The 18,633-nt window shown below is 37.2% G+C and overlaps 2 long non-coding RNA genes across 2 annotated transcripts in view; one reads left to right on the top strand and one right to left on the bottom strand.

The window, feature by feature from the left end:
* Window positions 1–18,633, top strand: part of LOC140625168 (uncharacterized) — a 208,792-nt gene that overhangs the window by 54,309 nt on the left and 135,850 nt on the right. The gene's annotated exons all lie outside the window — the stretch shown is intronic.
* Window positions 5,692–18,633, bottom strand: part of LOC140624915 (uncharacterized) — a 32,466-nt gene continuing 19,524 nt past the window's right edge. Inside the window, exon 3 of the long non-coding RNA XR_012024349.1 lies at window positions 5,692–5,823. This is a non-coding gene — a long non-coding RNA (uncharacterized lncRNA). The remainder of the gene's footprint in view (window positions 5,824–18,633) is intronic.

Genomic DNA, 18,633 nt, shown 5'->3' with positions numbered 1-18,633 from the left:
TCTTGTCTCATTCCAGCTATGGAATTTATAGGGTAGATGACATATTCTTACAGACTCACCTCCAGGGTTGAGTGCCTAACTTAAACCATGGATCAGTTTGAGTCAGTTTTACTTGAAAAAAGTCATTCTTTGGCAATGGGGGCCAAAATGTGAAACTCACAGTCTGGCATTGCTCATGACCTCCGAGTGGGGAAATCATGATGGACTTTAAAACCTACTCATGCATGTTACATAATAACAAAAAATGCGATCTCTAAGAAATCATAACAATCCTAAATATATATGTACCTAACACAGCTTACAATGAGGTAAAAGTTGTTAGAACTGGAAGCAAATATAGATTAAATGTACAGTTACAGCTGGAGAATCCAACACTCAGTAACTGAGAGACGACAAATCAGTAAGGATATAGAAGACATGAATACTATAAATCAACTTAATCTAGTTGACATTTATGGAACTGTCTACCCAACAACAGAAGAATTATGCATACTGTTCAAATGCATGAAACCTTCATCAAAGTAGACTATATTCTGGGCTATTAAAACAAACTTAAAAGATTGAAATTACAGAGTACACTCTCTAACCATAATGGGACTAAGTTAGAAATCCGTAATAGGAAAATATCTGGAAAATCCACACACATTTTATAAAGTAAACACCACTTCTAGATTATCCATGGGTTAAAGATAAAGTCAGAAAGGAAATGAGATGATATTTTGAATTAAATGAAAATAATGCAAAACATGAAAATTTGTGGGGTGCATCTAGAGCAATATATTATATGTGCAGTTTATAGAGTTAAATGCTTATATTACAAAAGAAAGTCTTAAATCCATGATCTAAGCTTAAGAATCTAGAAAAAGAAAAATTAAACCTCAAAGCAAGCAGAATGAAGGGAAATATAAAGAATAGAAATCAAAGAAATTAAAAATAAAAAATAGAGAATCAATGAAACAAAAAGCTGGTATTTTGAAAAGATCAATAAAATTGATAAACCCAAACTGAGCCAAGGGGAGGGGAAAAGGAAAGATGAAAAAAATGACTACACAGCAATGAAAGAGGAAATGTCACTATTTTATAGACCATAAAACGATAAGGGATTATTATAAACAGTTCTATGTCCATACAGTCAATAACTGATTGACATGGTCTTTGTCTTGTAAGTCTAGCAAAACTCCTGCAAGAATAAATAACCCAAATAATCCTGTGTCTACTAAAATGCAACTTTTAGGAAAGAAATAATATCAAATCTACACACACTCTTCCAAAAAATAGAAGAGGGAACATTTGTCAGCTCATTTTACTGTAATACCAAGCCAGACAAAATATTACAAATAAACCTAAAATTATTCCTCATGAACAGGTGCTAAAATCATCAAAATATTAGAAAATTGAATCCAACATTATATAAAAAGGATAATATGTTGTGACTAATGGGGTTTATCTTGTAAATGAAAGGCTGGATCAACATTTGAAAATGAATCCATATAACTCATCATATCAGCAAACTAATGAAAAAACTATAATTTATAAACTATAAAAAACAATACCCATTTGTGATTTATAAAACAACAAAAACTGGGAATAGAAGGACACTGGGAATAGAAGGAGACTTAATCCACCCCAAAGAAGAGCATGTACAAAAAAACGAACAGCTATGTACTTAATAGTGAATTACTGAGTGCTTTTCCTCCAAGATTGGGGGAGAAAGCAATGATGTCCACTCATATCAGTCCTGTTCAATATCATACTGAGTTTCTAGTGAATAAGGCAAGATCAAGAAACTGTCGATATGTGCAACATCATGGATAAATCTCAAAAACCATTATGCTCAGTGAGAGAAGTCAGACTCAAAAGACTTCATACTGTATGGCTTCATATGGCATTCTGGAAAAGGCAAAACTGGGGAGAGAAAGCAGATCAGTGATTGCCTGGGACTGAGGTTGCAGGGAGAGTTTGAGTATAAAGGCATGGCAGAGGATTTGGGAGGGTGATCAAACTATTCTATATTTTTCTTATAATGGTGGTCCTAGGGCTGTATGTGTTTGTCACTACTCTTAGAACTGTGTAGCAAAAACAGGTATATATTTTACTATATGTAAATTTTACCTCTATACACTCACAAAGAAAAGGAAATCCCACCCACAGAGAAAAACTGTGATGCGGGTTTGTCTTTGGAACAAAATTCTGGGTTGTGTTTTTGTCTGTAGTTGTATTTTCTTTTTTTCAGAAGTCTGGATATATCTCTGGTATTTTTGAAGTTTGATTATTAATTCTATGAATTACATGAGTGGCCCACGATATTTCTAATTCAATCTCCATATTTTTATCCACGCAAGTTCAAATCCGGTTCCTATCACCTGCAATAGCCAGTCCTGAGTAACACATGGAAATACACTTGTGCAAGTAATTGTTGTTAAATGAGGCTGTGTGAAGAGTGCTATAATAGATGTAAAAAGTATATGGGAGCAGAAGGGGGAAAGTGATTACATTTGACTGGGAATATCACAGATAGATAGTTACTGAGTTGGCCTTGACCTTTTTTGTTTTTTTTGTTTTTTTTTTTTTGCAGCTAAAGTTAGGGGAAGCCTATCTCAGAGTATATGATGTGGTTAAACACACAGATGGATGAGAATGTGTGGGGTCTTCAGATGTATGAGTTGCAGTAGATCTGAAATATAGAGCCCATGGAACCAGGCATATGGTGGAACATAAACTTGTAAAGGTAGACTCTTACAAGACAGAATTTTCTGCAGCAAGCGTTTGAACTTTATTCTACAGAGTAGGTGAGTAGCATGCTCAGAGAAGCATTTTTGAAAGGTAATTTCGATGCAGTTTGAAGAATTAGCAGAGAGGATTAGGGATAGGTCAGTGGGGAGGCACTTGCTTTATCATTAGAAACCTAAAGGTGACACGCCCTGAATGGGTAGAAAGGGTGCCATGCTATTGATGTGATTCTAGTAGTTCCCATTCCTGTATCACTTCCTATGAGCCAGGCATTATGCTGAAGAGCTTTAAATACATTATCTCATTTCATTCTGACAATCATATAAGGCAGCTCTTATTATACCAATGTAGTAACTAATGATTTTTCACTTAGGACATATGGGTGAAACCTTTCCCACTTTTCCCAGGTGGCAACGTTAGGGATGGACATGTGTCTTAGGCCATCTGACATACTATTTTCTCCCCTCACCACAGCAAATGGTGAGGGACAGGTATATAACTCACTGTATTTATTTAGATAATTCCCACCAAAGTCACAGGACTAATTAGTGAAAGATTAATTTCATCTGCTTTTGATAAAGAATACAGAGTAATCTGAAATCATTTAATTTTTTATCCCCGTGTTTACCAATGGTGGTTTTTTGGTTTTTTTTTTTTTTTTTTTTTTAAGATTTTACTTATTTATTCATGAGAGACAGAGAGAGAGGCAGAGACACAGGCAGAGGGAGAAGCAGGCTCCACACAGGGAGCCCAACGTGGGACTCGATCCTGGGACTCCAGGATTACGTCCCGGGCTGAAGGCAGGCGCTAAAGCGCTGAGCCACCCAGGGATCCCCCCCAATGGTTTTTCTTTAAACATTTGTCCTAAGAAATATTCTGTGAGTGTTCTATTTTATAAATTACCTGGGAAAATCATCATATAGAAATCCCCCTCAGAACATATTAAAGGTTCTAGGAATCCAGTAGAGACATCTATTTGACTTTGTTTAATGCAGCTTTCTCAAAGATATGCAATAAAGTGCCCTTTTCACACATTTATTGATACTATCTACCACATTTTGGGAAATACAACTGTTTGGAATTCATCTCCCAAATTGTAATTAAACCATTCCAGATTTTAATAGTGGGATAAAGGCATAGCTCACCTATCTCCCAAATCTCGAAGCAGCATTTCTCAGTCTTTTTTTTCCCTCTAACACAAAGGTGCAGATCACGATCTGAAAACAAATTGTAACATGTAAGAGCCAGGGGCATGTTTTGGTCAATTTGGACTTATACAATCTCCTATAGCACTATTCCACTGCCTTCAGGAGACTCCAGAATTCATCGCTTGACAACTGTGGAGAACACAGTGTTGAACTTTGCTCATAATCATGCCGTAGACTACCAAACATGCACCTAACCAGATTTCTTAAGAAAATGAAGGGTTATTGAATGATGTGAGGTAAAAGTAAAGTTTATGTCCTCTGTAGCACAGTTACCTGAGAGTCTCATTTTAAAATTTGGAATGTGAAAATGGGCTTAAGGAGTAATTGAGAAAATGCCCAGCATGCCTGGCATAGTGCTGGGTGTGGTAAATATGGCAATAAAAAAATCCAATATTGTTTTCATGGAACATTCTTCTTGTAGCTTCAAGTGATATCTCTGAGAAACCTTCCATAAACTTATAAGGAAGGAAATTTGAGGTAAACTATAACATTTAATGGATACATAAAATGCAATGAAAGTGAGAAAAGAGAGATTAACATCATTCTTAAAAGAGAAGCATTATACAAGATCTAAAGGGTTCATAGGGAAGGTCATCAGCAGGGCACCTGTGACTAACATAGGATCTGACATAACAGTTATAATTACAAACATTTCTTAGGCATTTCAAATGCAAAGGAACTCTTCCCTCTCAGGAATCTTCACAGTGTTTTGGTGATGACAAACTGGTGTAATAAAAATAAAGACACACTGAAATGGAATTTTTACAATTGTGATCCTTAAACACTTAGCACTGCTGGAAAAAAAAAACACAATACACTTTTACATACCCAAGCTATCTTATTTTAGCGCTGTTTTGCAAACAATTGAGAAGTCTTAACAATCAATCCATGTTAAAATTAGCTCACAACATGTGCTCTCTGAATGAATTACATTGAACATGCTCAGGGAATCCAAGATGATTTCAGTTTTCATTTAGGAAAACTCACAACTGGTGTTTCTCATCATCTTGTTTAGTAGCTTTTTTGCTTACCAGAAGGGTTGAGAATTATCAAACCTTCTAGAAGTCACCCACATGTCTTAAGAGATGATGATTTTGAAGCTGAAACAATATGGGGCGGGGGCAGAAGAGACAATGGACAGTGTTTGAAGGGCAGTATAATCTCTGTTCTGAAAGAGCTCACAATTTATTAGAGGTGAAACAATCATGTTTACAACTGAATACAATTAGGGGCATTGTGGAGTGAGAATGGAAACCATCCAGAGCTTTTTTTCTACAATAATCTGACTTTACTCTTTGCTTTCACCATCAATATTACATTATTATCCCTGTGTAATGAAGAAAGTTTTTTCTCTGTACTTTCCTAGGTTCTCCAGTTGAGGCCCTGTAAATTATTACAAAATATATTAACAAGAGAAAACAAGTTTGTTTTGTATTTGCATTTCACTTACAAATGGGAGCACTCATGAGTAACTCAAAAGGATTGGTTAGAATTTGAGGTTAGGTATTGTCTTAAAAGAACAATGAATTTTTAGAGGAGTCACAACACAAAGATATTTGAGGTTCTAGGGGAAGCAAATTGTAGGAAGGTAAAATACATGGGAAATTAATGAAAGATAAGAGCTAGTTAGTAAAGTTCTATAGATGTCCTCTGGTGCCATTTCTGTACTATGAGTCTAGAGTTGTGTCTATTGACTAATTTCTGTCCTTCCTAAAGGAGAGTGGAGAGTAATACAAATTATTAAGATAAATAGGGGCAAGAAAGGAAGCTTTTTTTTTTTTTTGTATCTGCTGCTTCTCCGTTGCATTCAGCTCAAAATAATCCTTGTGCCAAAGTGCCATGTTTTATGATAGCACATTCTGCTCTTCGCCAAGATGCTCTTGTCCTGGAAGACAAGTTACAACTTTATTGTTCATTCAGGAATTTCCTGAAAGACCCATCAACTCTTTACTAGAAAACATCAAAGACCATATACACCTCAAGACCTCAGAACTCCTCACTTCAAAATACCTGTTTTGATGTGTCTATCAGTCCTAAACCACCATATGATGATTCTTACTCAATTCTAACCAGGAGTCTTCATTGAAGGACCTACTTTAAACCAGACTAAAATCTCAATAAATATCCTAGCTTCTCTCTTTCCTCTCTGAAATGCTACTAATACTGTCAAGACAGTTTTCTCCCTTATCAAAGTGAGATTTGTTTTATTAACAGATTGTCTTGGTAATATTTTGGATATTTGGGGGAGAATGCATTAGAAAATCTTGAAGGCTTCAGGAGATCCGGTTGAAATGGGAATGCCTTAACACTCAGTTTTGACCTGAACACAGCTTTTCCCCATGGCCTTTCAAGCCTTTTCTGACCTCACCCTAAGGGTTGTCTCACAATGGATGGAACTTTAGTTTCTTTCCAGTGAACGCCCCAAATGTTCGAGTTTATTTTTAATTTTAGGAGTAAGAAACCCCTTTTAGGAATCTTTTGGATTATCTGATTATATTTGAAAAAAACTGTTGTCTGCGGTAGAAATCTGCCTTATAACCCGTAACACTATTTGTCTCCATTGGTGGTTTACATTTTGTTCTTTCCCTTCTCCTAAGATAGAGATCATTATTACCAGCTCCTTTACTACAGAAACCCAGACTGCTAGTGTTGGTGTCCACAGGGGAATATGAGGGCAAAGCAAAAGCCTGCTGGAGCAAAGAGTTGATGAAAACACATATGGAATGATGGGCCTCATCATTCACTCCTTTGCCCTGCCACTCCCTGGGGAGATTGTTTCCTTCCCATGTTATCCTATAAATGAAAAAGGTAAAAACTTGATATTCTTTCCTAAATGCATGATAGCAAATAGTGAATAAGAGTTGCTGGGTATGGTCGTGGAGAGTGGTTATGTCTTAGTCTACTCAGGCTGCTATAACAAATACAATAGATTAGGTAACTAAACAAATTTCTTACAGTTCTCATGCCTGTAAAGTCTGAGTTTAGGGTGCCAATGTGGTTGGGTTCTGGTGAGAACCCTTTTTTAGGCTTGTAGATGGCTGCCTTCTTGCTGTATCCTCAGTATGGCAGGGGTGGGGGCAGTGGGGTGGGATGGTGGCAAGCTATCTGATCTCTTATAAGGACATGAATCTCATCATGAAGACCCCACCCTCATGACTTATCTAAACCTAATTATCTCCCAAAGGCCTCATCTCTAAAAGCCATCACACTGGGAGCTAGGGTTTCAACATATGAATTGGCGGATAGTATATATAGTTCAGTCCATAGCAGGCTGTAATCAACAATAATTGTGCTCTTCTGGCTTCTCCTTCTCTAATCTATCCCTGCATCCTCCTTTATATCCCTAATGACTTCCAGCACAGTGATCTCACTGATGTAGTGATTAGGTCTCACTAGGTACTAGGTAGGTATAGCTACATAGTCTCGAACTTTGATGGCCACAAGCACTATGATGACTGGGATAGATTTTAAGAGAAGGGATGGGTCACTTAGCTAAAAGGTAAACCAAGAAGGAAAGAACTAGTTTCAGATGCTTAGAAAGGCACAGATAGTCGTCAGCTCTGAGAATGGGATGAGGAATGTTAAAGAAGATGCAGGATGTGTGATAGTTTCAGGGCGTCAGAAAGATTGAGAAATACGTCATTTTAGGTAACAGGTTTATCTGCTTAAAATTGTATAAAATTTAAGGCCTTTATTAAGGAAATGTTTCTAAAATGGATTGTACACTTTGCTGCCTTCTTAATTAAAGAAGGGTGAACATTATTTAACCTTTTCTTGATGACTCAAGGTCTTCATTGTGTGCATCAATGATTATTCTTCAGAGCAGTGATGCCCTCCAGGGCCATCAGGGTATACCAGGATCTCATTTCTACATTATTCTTTCTAGATTGCTGTGATATTTGAGTTTGTATCGACTCTTAATTGTCTTTATATTGCAGGCACTACGACATATACCTCTTCTCATCATTATCAATGTTTAGTATGTGATCAAGTAGGTCCTCTTGCTAATAAAAATGTGTTGCTTATAGTGTACTGTAGTCTTATAGACCATAAAGACAAACTTGCTTATAATTGTACACAAACTGAGAGTGATTAGGTTCTGATTGGAATGATAGAATAAAAGAGTATTCTGGCTCACGAGATTTAGTGGCAATGACTTTGATCCTTCCTATCCCCGCCCCCCATATACCAACCCCACTCCAGGTAAGGTAAAGAAAAAAAAATAACTGATGTTATGTTCATGATAGGTGAGATTCTCTTGAAATAGCATAAGCACTATTTTCAGTTTTTTAAAGATATGATGGCCATCCTGCAAGATGAACACTTGCTCTGCCACTTTGTGCTGTGCAGGGTTTTCTGCACCAGCTTGCGTAAGAGCCCAGCATTTCTTTGCTTGGACTGTTAGCCTAAGTTTCCATTTTAGTCTCTGATTTAAAAAAAAAAAAAAAAAGTAAAAATGATAGCAAATGTATTAATTTGGCACCATTATTAGCACTTCAATGACTATTCCTCCCTTTTTCGAGTCGCTTCAGTTTCCAGGGTACGTTGTATGTTTTCCTCGATTTTTGTTTTGTTTTTGGTTTTTTTGTTTTTTTGTTTTACCACCACCTTCTGTGGCAGAACTGCCCACAACCTGGCACGCACTCAGGGCCATTTATTCCCCAACAGACAGGCTGTACAGATTCTCTTAAGCTCAATGTCTCTGAGATCCTTCCTGAATGTCAATGTGGAACCATTGCAAGCAGTTGTAGCAATTGTCTCCCTCGGAAGTAACAGATATGCTCATTAAAAAATTGCTGAGGACAAGGGCACAAACCTTGAAAGCCTCCATCAAAAATAAATACATAAAATTATTGTGCATACTTGTTTAGAAACCTCTGGGGAATTCTCAACAAATGAATGACTATCTCACAGCAGCCTAGCTGCATTCTTTGTAATATCTTAAATAATCTTTAGGTCATAAAAAGCAAGGAACATTTATTTGCAAGAAGGAAAGCCATTTTTACTTTTGCTTTTTCAGTTCACCCTCTCACCCTGCGCTTCTGCAATGCAGCACATTTGTTGAGCTTATGATTGCCTTCTCTTGTGTGAAAGGCTTTTTTCCCCCCCATTTTAAATCTGTATGTGTGAACACAAGAGGAGCCCTGTATCTTGCACTAAGGCTGCTTGCTATGTTCAAAATCTTATTCATCTGCAGTAGCTTTTATACAGTCAACACATTTCCTGAGCTCCTAATGCTGGTTCAGGCACTGTTGTAGATGATGGGGCTTTAGCAGCAAACCAGAGATGAAGGCTACAGGCTGGAAAAGGCCAATAGGTTCTCCTGACCTGTACTGTATGGGTTAGTTTACAGATACCTTCAGACATGTGGTAGTAGTATTCCTAACAGATAGGAATACCAAGCATCAAAATAGATGCTTGATTTTTTTTTTTTTTCCTCCAGTTTCACATTGGTATAGGAGAACCATTGGGGGAATGGAAGAGTTTAAGATTGTACTTCCTTCAATGGGTGTCAGGACTTTTTTCTGGCTCCTTTATGGATTTGCACTAATGAGGCTTTAAATGTGCTAAGATGGTGCTGGTTGTGGTAGACAGGTCATCAGAGTCAGCAGACCAGAGTGAAGCCCCAGATTTGGAAGACTGCTTGATTTGGGGCAAAGATTGCAGGCTTTGGGGTCAGACATTTTATTTGCATCCAGGCTCTCTGACTTCCTAGCTGGTTGACCAGATTACTTAATCATTCTGAATTTTTTTATCCTCTTCTACAAGATGAATATTATAATATTTAGTAGATAATGAGTATTAAATGAGATTTATATAATGGATCTCATTCTAGCTAATATTTCTTGACTAGCTGGTTTGTGTGTGTGGGAGGGCAGTGTGTACTTTGAAATTCTTTTAATATCTCTGAGGATTAACATGGTGGCTAGGTATTTCTTCCAGCATTGTCAGTCTGTGACTATGGCAGCATAGTCTACGATGTATTTAGATGAGTTGCCTGTTGCATGAACTGAGTGGTTTAGGTGTGCCATCTCAGAATTGATTCGTCCCATGGAAATCCAGTAAGTTTGTACTATTTAGGTTGAGTAAAAATTGACTAAAGATTACAGGAAATGTGGTATGTACTGTTTAGTAAAATTGTTGGTTTTAGTCATGATAAAATACTGTGCTAGCATAACTCTGGTGAGTCTCTTCCTCCTTCCTACAACGCATGATCCTGTTCTGGGGAATAGTGGTCAAAATAAATCTAGTCATTTCAACTGGAATGTGAGATTACATATGGTTTATCATTGTTAAATTGAAGTCACCGGATTTAGAATTTGAAAAAGACAAGTGTAAGTAACAGCATGGATTGGATTACTTAAAAATTTTAAATGGGGGCAGCCCAGGTGGCCCAGCGGTTTAGTGCCGCCTGCGGCTCAGGGCGTGATCCTGGAGACCCAGGATCGAGTCCCACGTCAGGCTCCCTGCATGGAGCCTGCTTCTTCCTCTCCCTCTCCCTCTGCCTGTGCCTCTGCCTCTCTCTCTCTCTCTCTCTCATGAGTAAATAAATAAAATCTTAAAAAAAAAAAAAATTTTAAATGGTTACAAATAATCAGTGGATAGGTCGTACTTACGCTTAAGCCAACAGGGTGCTCATTTAGTAATTTAAGATATCAATACCCTGTTTATTGGGGGGGGGGGGACACATGTTTCTCTCATCCTCTTGCTTTAAAATACATGAAAACTTAAACTATTACTTTGTGAGGGAGGAAAACACTTATGAAATCTTGTAGTTATGTGTGTGACTATTTTGAGACCAACACAAGGTTCAAGAAGACAGGGAGCAAATTGGGATGTCATTCAAGGGGTACTCCTGAATGAAGGATTCCGAGTGACACGAAGGGAGAGTGGCAGATGGAGGAGAGTGATTCGCCTCTCCCTTTCCCTGACTGGTTATGCCTGATAGAAAAGACCTGGGTATGTTTACAGCAATGAGTAAGGAGTGAAGGAGATGAATCAGTTCAGGTTAGAGCAGTTGTTCTCAACCTTTACCATATCAGCTGGTTGAGAAAGGGGAAAATGTTGCTGAGGTGTTTTGGAGCTGGCTTATTTTAGTTCATGGGAGTAGATTGTTAAATTTTTAGGAATCTTGTGATCATCACTTCTTGTTTTTACTGCATTTTACTTTATGATGTATTTACTGTATTGGGTATGTTGGAAATGCTCTCTGAATAGTGTGTTCCTGTGCATTTTTCCCAACTCTGAATTCAATGATATCACATTGGTAACTTGGAATTGGCCATGGTAGTATTTACACTATGAAAATTGGCAAATGCTTTATAACAGGGCTTTTTTTTTTCCCCCATAAAGCTGGTTTGCAAACACTTGCTAGCATACCACTGGATAGGAGTTAGAATGAAATTAGACATGGTTGGATAGAATTTAGAAAAACACGTTGGGAAAAATTTCAAATATACACAAAAATGGAATAATATTAAGAATACTCATATACCTATTTTCTAACTTTAAATAAGTATTAATATATTGTCTGAAGTATTATAAATCAAATCCCAGGTATCTCATGGTTTTTTTTTTTTTAATCTAAAAACTGCCACATATCTCTCTAATGTGTAGGAACTTAAAGATATAATCACAATTTTATTATACTAAGTAATATTAACAATGATATCATGATATTCTTTAATACCAGTCCATATTCAAATTCTTTGACTATTTCAAAGATGTGTTTCTAGAGGTGGTTTGTTTGAATCAGGAACCAAACAACTGAACTAGTCTTTTTAATAACTGGAAGAGACCAGAAAGCTATAAAATCTGTCTGAGATGTCATTAAAGAGCAGGAAAGGAAGATTTGACAGAACGTAGTTCAAAGTAAGGATTAGAGAAAAATAAAACTGTTTCATGTTTATGCCCTGCTGAGATCAGACTCCTCAATAAACTGGTTATACAAAAAAAGCACACAATATATTCGGTGCCCTTAAAAAGCTCATGTTTTAGGGCAGTAGTGGATATTTAACTTTTTTAACCAGGTCATAGACACCTTTGAGAGCTGATGAAAGTCATTTGCATGTGCGGACCCACATTTACACACAGAATTATGCATGCTATTTGAAGGCACATGGAGCCCTCCGCCCCAAAAAAAACACATCCTGGAGCCAGTGGAACCAGAGTTAAAACCTAGGGTTGGGGAAAGCAGGTAGGAGGAAGGCATGTTAATGAATAATTACAATCGATAGCAATAATATTAGAGCCTAACATGTTCCAAGTGCTCTTGGAACATGGAGCAAAAAGAGGGGCTAATTCCTTTTAAGGCACAGGAAAATTGACATTGGAAGTCGAGTTTGACATTTTGAGTAAGAGTTTCTCAATCAGAGATGGTAATTAAGGCTGGCATGCTGAAGGTGGCGGTGACAAGAGATGATGCTGAACAGACAGCTTAGCGAGGGGTCAAGAATCACACAGAGCTGTATGAAGGAATTAGGGTTTCAGTTGGTTTGTCATTGCAGAATTTTAAACTGGGGAGCAACACGACAGATTGCATATGGGAAAGTTCAGAGCAGCAATGGTGTAGGCGGGGGATTCCAGTTGGAGACTGAAGGCAATGGCGCCTAGTAGCAACTATCATAATAGTTGGAGTTAAAGATGAGAGGGTTTGGACTATGGCACAATCAATGGGGTCAGAAAAGAAGGAAGGATTTTAGGAAGTATTTAGGAGAATCAAGTGTGTGTTGCGGGGGTGGGGGGGTGTGCATATGCATACTCACACTCTAGCAAAGATTCCTAGCTTTTAGGCTCTAGTAGAGAAGGTAATGCTATTTACTGAAATAAAGAATATGGGGTGCATAGCTGTGGTCTAGGAGAGAGAGGGGACAGAAAAAGGCCATGGGTTTGGAACATGTTGGATTTAAGATATCTATGAAATAAACAGGAAGAGCCTCCTATAAGGAACTAGAAAGCAAAGATCTCCTCTAGGACCTGGGCCAATGCTTTTAGGTCCAGAATGAGTGAACAGGCTTAGTCCAGTTTGGGTATCATATCTGGTTTGAAATTGTTTAGGGTCTGAGATAGACCCTGATTAGTTATGGGACCCAGTGAACCAATGGGCTTCTCCATGACCAAAATTTTATCCTCCATAACTTTGCCCAAGCTGCACTTGTATTAAAACAAAACAAAAACAAAACACCCCACAAAACTATTAATCACATTAATTCTCTTTTTTCTTCTTCAATCCAGTTTCATCTCCAAATAGCAGATCTTTCCAAATATAAATCTGGTCATATTCACTGCCTGCTTAAAACCTTTAAATGGTTCTTCATTGCCCAGGACAAATCTCAAACTCCTCCTTACCCTCCCCTACTTATTATGAGGATGATTACTTTTTTTTCATGTGGTTAGTAATTCTTCCAGGGAACCTTTTCTAACCCTTCAGGGCCAGGTCTTAATGGAAAGTATTGTAGATAAATTACAAGTTGATTTACATTTCCTTCTACTAAGCAACTTGTTTTCAGTGATTGCAGTCGCTGATTTAGAAGAAGGTGGTACTGTGAAGTAGAATTGAAGTCCTACTCTGTGCTGGGCAGTTTGAAAGGGGTTGAAATTACAATGGTGAGGCAACTGAAGTATAACCTCCAAACCGCATTGTATAGATTATGTATTGTGCCTTCAAGAAATTAACATACTAAACTTAGTGTTTAGGCATAGGATAATCATATTCCTGGCCATTTTTTCCTGGGTTGATCATAGAATTTTTTGTGGCTTTACAATTGGATGCTTTTTGTTGGCCAGTTTCTGCCCTCTACTGACTCCCAGCAAGATTATTCTTTAAGAAAATCAAGTTGAGGACAGGTTATTCAAGAATAAGAAATGAGACTCTAAATTAAGAGTGTAAGATGAAGGTGAGAAAGAAGGCATAGAAGCTGGGTGAGAGAGAAACACACAACGTGTAATTTTTACTTGGAAAGGCAGCAAATGAAATGAGCAAAAGAATAGGCTCTTTTGAGTCACGTTAAACTCTGTGCTGTGCTATGTAAACACATCATGAGAAAAGTGTTAATCCAATGCTAAGCACACTATGAAAATCTGTCAGTCCAAAACTATTTTCCATTTTCAAAGGACTAGAGCTTTTGCATTTCTTGGAAGCATTGATCAGTTAAGTGCAGGTCGATCAAGGCTTTTGTGTTTGCATTTAAATGTTAATCAATCACATTTTATTAAAAATTTAAGGCAAGAGTGAGAATGGAAAAATGTATGGGTCTGTGTTTATGACAAAGAAGTCAAATTGAGATCCATTCTGAAATGACTTGAGAATTTCATAATGTGTAGAATATTAGGGACCCATCTGGACAACAGATACTGGTAGAAGTAATGATGGGCAGGGGTTGGGGCTGAGACTAATGAACATTTATTGATGATCTCTACTCTGTAAGATGAGAAACAAAAAGTGCCTTCTGTGATGTCTGGACAAATGAACAGTGCATCCAAGCATCCCATTAATCATTCCATACATAGGTATAGTAATAATTATTATTTTAAGCGTTTTGAATTCACTATTTAAAAAGATATCTTTTTTATTGTGGTAACCTATATATAACATAAAATTTACCATTTTAGCCATTTTAAGTGTATGGTTCTGTGTCATTAAGCACATTCATGTTGTTCTGTGACCACCACCACCACCACCATCCATCTCTAGAATTTTTACCTTTCCAAACTGAAACCCCATATTCATTATATGATAACTCTCCATTGCTCCCTCTCCTGAACCCCTGGAAACTACCATTTTCTTTTCTATCTCTGAATTTGGCTACTCTAAGTATCTCTTATAAGTAGAATTTTACAGTATTTTTTTTGTGACTAGCTTATTTCACTTACAAGGTCATCAGGATTGATCCATGTGTAGCATGTGTCAGAATTTCCTTTTTAAGGCCAAATAATATTCCATTGTAGGTATGTACCATATTTTTGTATATTCTTTCATTTGTCAATAGATCCTTCAATTGTATTCATCTTTTGGTTATGGTGAATAATGCTATGAACATGCATATACAAAACATCCGTTCAATCCCTGCTTCTGTTTCTTTGAGCTATATACCCAGAAGTGGAATTACTGGATTGCCTGGTAATTCTGTGTTTAATTATGCGAGAAACTACCATACTGTTCTCCACAGTGGCCAAAACATTTTATATTCCAATCAGTAATGTGCAAGTGTTCCAAAATAACCATATTTTAAAAACTGAAAATTAATAGGAAAAACACTAAAAAATGTTGAAAAGGAAAGCTGGGGAACAAAAAGCCAAGTGCAAGAAGGTTAACTTATTCTCCCTTTTTAATTCTCTAAACCAGAAGAACTTCCCAACTGAGGAGCTTCAAATATACTCTGATGTGGGTCCCCTGAGCTCTTGGGAGGGGTAGGCTATGGATGATGAGGTCCTGGGACAACAAGCAAGGCTTGGAGCTAACAGCTGGGAGTCTGGAGCAGCCTCCCCTATTTACTACAATGTGCCTTATGAACCTAATTATTTTCTCTGTAGGATAGTATTTGAAAAAAGTTAGGAAACAGTGCTCTAAACTGTAGGGGTAAAACCAGGATTCAAATCAGGAAGAGATGTAGAAGCATAAAACAAAATATTCAACAACCATATTTATTGAGCACCTTCTGTGTTCCAGAGCCTAGGTTAGACTGTGGGGATACCTCGTGGATACTGTGGGGTAAATAAGGTGGAGTAATTATACTTTGACAATGACAGTAAAGAAGCAATGACCGCATAACTTCTAAAGTAATCTGCTGAGGAATGAGGGAACTACAAGTTTCTTTATATATCCCCCAACCAACAGCCCCTGTCTATTCAGGTCTTGAGATATGGAAAGAGAGTTCTCTGAAGTCTCATTTTCCCTACCATGGGAGGCCAAATATAATACCTGCTTCTCATTTTGTGGGATGGTAGCTTGGACATGTCAGGAGGCAAATGAACTGTCTGGACTGAATAGAGCTACTTGTTAAAAATCTTGGAAGTGTTTGATGGATAAGATGTCAGGTCTTAAGAAAATAATTTTCATTACAACAGAGAATTGTGAAAACTCAAGCTCTCCTTGAGGACTTCTCACATCTGGGCTCTAGACTCTGCACCCTGGGTTTAATTCTTATGAGAGCACTGATAACATAGTACTGTGGTTGTCTGGCTATTTACTGAACTCTTGCATTTGTCTCTAAGTGTCATGGAGACAGGAATCCTATCCAGAAATATCTGTTGGATGAATAAGTAAGTGATCAGAGCTACAAAGTAATTAGAACCATTGGCATGAAGTAGTCAAGATACCTACAATCACTTAAATTGGTTTTGGAAAATAGTTTCCATTGTTGGAAATTCTGAAGCTACAGAATGGTCGTATGTTGCTACCACAGTTCTTCCACTGTGGCTCAATAGTTTCCAAAATGTCCTCTTGGGTCTCTATCCTAAAGTCTTCCCCGTTCTATTCCCCAAGCAATTAATATATGATTGAATGTCTCTATAGGTTGCAATCATTTGAATTCATTGTGTTATTGCATTTTTTTTTTGCTAAATGGTTATAATACAGCATATAACACACAAAAATCATTCCATACTGTATCTCAAATAAATTTAAGAGACCATAATTACCCAATCATTTCTATTTTCTGTCCAATTTTGTTATATTATACATATCTTTGATTTGAGGCGGAAGGATAAGGCAGTTTCATTGTAGCTTTCCCCTTTTTAACCAGAAGAAAGATCCTTTCTAATTAGTCAATGAAGGGTATCCCAGAAGAATTGAGAAAATAATGGAATGAGGACTATGGTTAAAGTGCTCAGGTGGTAGGGATTTTGATCTCAAGTATTGTAAAAGTATACACATACTGATGGGAAGAGGAGAAGTAATACCCTTTAAACTCCAAACAGCAGTATTCCAATCTGGCTGAAATTCTAGGAAGTGCTGGAAATCCCCAAAGCAAAGTGCCAGATGTCATTTTTGGATCCTGACTATGTGGGCTTGGTTGCTAAGAAGATGATGCCTTCTCCCCTTTGCCACACTCATCTGACGCCCGAGCGACAGGGAGTTAATGTAAGCAGAACAGGGATCTAACAATGTCAACTGTGCTGACATCATTCTAGCTGTGTGGGGCTGATGGGAATTTAGAATATCAAACATCATATCAAGGGCAGTGACCAGGTGTGAGTCATTTCCCTGGAGAAGCAGGAGAGAGGAAGACAGGGCAGGATTATCTCATGCTGACACACACAGCCTTTCAGTCCGAGCTGTTTGACTGGCTTATTTAAAAGCAGCAAAACATTGTGTTCTCTCTCTTTTTTTTTTTTCTACCGGAAATATTTTGTATTCCAGTTCTGTGTGTGTCAGTATAGATTTGAGTGTTTCAACCTCATACTATATCAAAATGCACATTCTTTAGGATCATTAACTTCTTATTATATAAATCCAATATGAAAACAACTCAAAGAATTTTGTTTTCCTCTATTTTCCCTTCAGGTATCACCTGGTGAACTGTTTAGATATCACTGAATTGAAAAGATGCTGAACAAAAGAGAATGCTATAGGGCTGATGACATTGTTTTGCGATTGCTAAATGAGTACAGCCTTTCAGTATTCTAGGAGAGTATAGTGCTTGGTGCAGGGGGAAGAGATGCATGGTAAATAGTTGTTAGATGAACAATATAAAAATCCTGTAAGTTTGTGAGTGTGGATGTCCATATATAGGCTCTCACCTACTTTATGGCACTAATTATCAGTTGTTTTTAAGGGATAATACACAGTGAATCTGAATACAGTAGTCATTTTGGTGTTAATGAAGATACTGGTTTCGTAAAGCCTTTGTCCATTTGGAATGATTGTGCTAGGGCAATTAAGTCAGAAAGGAGTATACATCAAAGCAGCCAAAAGACCTTCTGCTTCCAAAGATTTAGTATTTAATAGTAATGCAAGAGGTTTAATGAATTGTATGGTCTCCAAAATAATTCCAATATGTCTTGTTACTCTGTGGAGTACTAATTTATCTAGGTCTTATGTCAGCCATAAAACAAGGAACTAAAGAACAATAATCGTTATCTTGTACTCCATATTTAAAAAAAGAAAATAGCATTTATTATCCCATTTGCTGGGAATATTTAGTAAAATGGCATATGCATGACAGATTGTGAAACATATTGGAATTGATGTGTATCAGTTGTGATTGATATGGATTGGACAGCACAAACAGAATAGAGTGTTTTAGATCAATCTATAGGGTAGTACTAGTATAATACAGATGGTGTTGGAGGCAGTAGGAACGAAGAATGTGAAAAGGGGAGGGGTGACTTCTTTAGAATATGTAGAATGACATGAAGAATTCCAGGTTGTTATAAGATAATAAATAAGTTGATAAGAGAGATGAAAGGACGTTAGTATGTTCCTAGAAGGCATCTTAAATGTCTGAAGCAGATGTTGAGAAATGTAGAACAAATTTACATTTCATTTCCTCTCCTTTGAAAGTTACTTGGTAAGAGATTTCTCTGTCTCCAATCACAATTTCTAATATAGGGATATTGAGATTCAGACAATGGTTGATAGTGTTTGATATTGAGTTTGTGCACCCTAAACAAGTGGTTCTCAAACTGACTCTTAGGATCCTCTTAAAAAAAAAAAAATTCCCAGGGGAATATCTTCACATGCCTGAAGAGTTGA

This window comes from Canis lupus, chromosome 35, assembly GCF_048164855.1.
Source record: "Canis lupus baileyi chromosome 35, mCanLup2.hap1, whole genome shotgun sequence".
Classification (NCBI taxonomy): Eukaryota; Metazoa; Chordata; class Mammalia; order Carnivora; family Canidae; genus Canis; species Canis lupus.
The sequence above is the reverse complement of the archived record's forward strand: the minus strand, read 5'-3'. Positions and strand labels throughout refer to the sequence as shown.